Genomic DNA, 3,762 nt, shown 5'->3' on the forward strand with positions numbered 1-3,762 from the left:
TGGGAAACATGTGGTACCTGAAGGTTCTGTGCCTAAAAGTGATACGGGACAAATTTCGGTTTAAGAAGAAAATAGACAACAACTGGTTTGTCAAAGGAGTGGTTAACGAATAGAACAGACTTAGTAAACATATAGTGGGTTCGGAAACTATTGGTTGTTTTAAGAGAATATTAGACAACTTTATGGATAGCGATAAAAGATGGCAAGGGACATGAAACTGCCTAGTGTAGAGCATATGGCCGCTCTCAGTCTCCTCCGTTCTTGTCTTCTTATGGATGATAAGTGTTACGAAGTTTTCAGACCCTGAGACCACAATCCGCAAGAGTTCGAAATCGAGACCGATGGAAAAGAGCTTAGACATCAAGAGGAACTGATCGTATTGTCAATCAAGGGTTTGGTTGCTGCATGGATCGGTATTGTTTGTGTTTATAATTCACAAAGAAATATAAATTTAGGTTGATTTCATTCTAATTTATTTTCTACTGTCTTTCAAAGCTTCTTTTCTTATCTGCCTCCACAAGATTTCACCGCTAATTCTCTTATATCAGGTCACGTGTGTTTTTGTCTGATTTTTGATGTGTTGATTTTATTTCCAAGAAATCTGGAAGGGTTAGTGATCGTTGATGGCCACCGTAAGGCTGCGTGCTCACAGTCAGGAAAACGCAAAGAAATATTTTTTCTACAAAAATTGCGTTTGCATGCGTTAATGATTACACATATGTAGGCATATACTATAGTTTTCCTCTTTTTCAGTAATTCACTTTACTGTTATTTATAGCTGTTCTTGTAATTCTATTTGTGTCTCCCTTTAGCTATTCCTCCATCCAGCTTCCTTTCCTCTATTGCTTTCCCTCTTCATCTCTTTTCATCGACACCCACATTCATTACCTCTCCCTCCTCTCTCCCTCACTGCTCCGATGATTGGCAGAGAGGAACAGATTAACATAAGAACATAAGAAAAGAAGAGACTGCAAAAGACCATAAGCCCTACACTAGGCAGTTCCATGACCCTTATCACCCACCATCCCTATCCATAAAGTTATCTGGTCCTCTCTTAAAACAACCAAGTGTTTCAGCGCTCACTACATGGTTACCAAGTCTACTCCATTCCTCCATTCGTTAACCACTCTGTTTGTGAAGCAGTTCCTGCCTATATTCTTTTCAAACCTAAATATGTCCAATTTGAATCCGTTGCTACGAGTCCTGACCTGCTGTCTTAATATTATAGCCTTGCCTGTATCACCCTTGATTTACAGAAGGTAAAGGCGTGGAGCCTACGCCAGAAGGCGCTGAGTATCTGAAGCCAAAATCGTCACCTTTGCCCTATACGCTTTGGGGACTTTTGGGACAAGTAATACTCACTCAGTGGTGTGAATCTGTGAGGAGTGTGGAATTTGAACCTACAACTATGCGAATGTAATGCACTAGCAAATATGGTAAAATAATCCATCGTTGTTTTTCTTTTTATTTATTTACATTTTTATTACAAAAAACAACCAAATTAACGATTAGTGTTAAACATGCAGACTTACTAAGGTATTGACGTCCAAAAATAGCTTTCCAGTAGATTTTCTGGTTTTAATAGATAATGTTGGCCAGATTTAGTTAATATTGGCCGGTCTTCATAAACCAGATTCTAGAGAACAAACTTTGTAAACTGTTCATTATATTCAGGCTAAGATAGATCCAAAGATTTCCCTTTCCCACGAACTCCCACAAAACTTACTGTAATCATTAGTATTTAATACAAATTATCATATTTCCGTTGTAGAACGCACCCCTATTTCACAAGAATATTTTGTGGAAAAAATTATACGTTTCATCATACATTTATTGAAAGATGTTTTAAGGAGGTTCTATGTGGAAAAGGTATGATTATGAGCATGAAGTACAAATTTTATGACAATTACGGATTTTTTTTATACATTTAAAAGCAAAAATAAATAGATAAACGCGTCTTATACTCCGACAAATACGGTATATGCACGTTATTTTTGTTATATGATAGTCAGGAGATTAGAAATATTTCAATTTGACAAACTGCAGGTATAACGTGTCATCGTGGAACAAATTTAGTTGACATTCATGACGTGTGACAGATGGTTGAATTACTACGATTGTTTTTAATCAAAAAAGTCTTGTGATTTCACTGGTTTGTCGTCCACAGAATATGTGAGAAATCAGAACGAGACATAGAAGTAGTTTGCTAGCATAAAACATTTGGATTGTCATAAATTCTGGTTAGTTTTAGTTAGATTTCGTTCAGGCCTAAGCAAAGGACGAGTAATATCAGTTCCAAAATAATAATAAAAGAAATCGTACAGATGCAAGACTACTAGGTCCCCTGTACTTAATTACACAGAAGCCACACTTATAGAATTTTCTCATTTGCTCCTTGATAGCATTTTGAAGTTTTGATTCGAAGCGAGCTGAGAGAAAGATACAGGTAAGCTGGAAATGGAGTTGGGGGACGGGAAAAGAGGATCTGTGATCCAGAGGATGTAATGGTACTCCAGAGGGAATTGGAAGGAAGGTACCCAAGAACCGGTAACAGGTGAGGGTGTAGAAGTGTAGATGAAACAGAACTGACGTGACTAGGGAAGGAAGAAGCAGGGGAGAGAGATGTAGAAGGGGAGAAGAAAATTTAATAGGGGAGGTGAAAAGGGTGGCGGAATTGTCGTGAGGGGGATGAACGCTGAAAATGGACGGAGTAACAGGAGAACTATTACGCAAAAGAGGGGAACGCAGGAGTAAAGGTTGCCAAGGAGATGTGAAAAGTGTGGTGGGAGTGCAGTGTAGAGGAAGACTTGATGAATGCATTTGCGATGTCCATCTGCAAAAGGGGTAAGGTGACAGGCGGGAGTGTAAAAAGTGCTGAGGAACCAAGTGTCTGAGCGTTCCATGAAAGATATGGAAAAAGCATTGAAAGAGAAGAGGCAGAATCGAGGATAAGAGGGACAATGGGGTGAATTCAGAAATGGTGGCGTGCATGTATAAATCTATGGAAATATCTGGGATGGAAGGAATGAACATTAACAATAGTCAACATAAATTTCATACCATGAAAGTATTATATCGTATTTTTGCGTGTATTTTCTAAAGCAAAATTATTTTTCAGAATCTTTTTCATTACCCATACTTTTTCTAGCATATTTCCAAAACTTTTCATTAGAGCACATACATTGGTATTCCATGAAATATTTCAACAAGAAAAAAAAATTCGTGCATTGCTTTCATTTTATAGCATTAACTCAGATTAACGATTAAAAAGAAGCATACTAAAGCATAACTGATATATATGTATATACATATCTGTATATATGTATATATTTATATATATATGTATATATATGTATATATAGATATGTATATATATTTATATACATATATATATATATATATATATATGTATATATATGTATATATATATACATATATATATGTATATATATATATACATATAATATATATATATATGTATATATATATATAAATATATACATACATATATATATATATATATATGTATATATATCTTTTTCAACCACATAACTTTTCACTTTAATTCCATGCCATCACGATCGAGACTGATAATGCGCTCGACGGAGACATATGCGGAAACTGATACGTATTGAAGCCAAGGACTCGAACTCAGCTCAGACGTACCAAGTTAACAGTGACTCCACTGCGCCATCAAGAGAGATATAAGTTGAGCACAGTTTCTTATATGTGTATGCTCAAGTTACATACATATACACGAAT

This window comes from Oratosquilla oratoria, chromosome 32 (assembly GCF_046742065.1).
Source record: "Oratosquilla oratoria isolate Oo_2021 chromosome 32, ASM4674206v1, whole genome shotgun sequence".
Lineage (NCBI taxonomy): Eukaryota > Metazoa > Arthropoda > Malacostraca > Stomatopoda > Squillidae > Oratosquilla > Oratosquilla oratoria.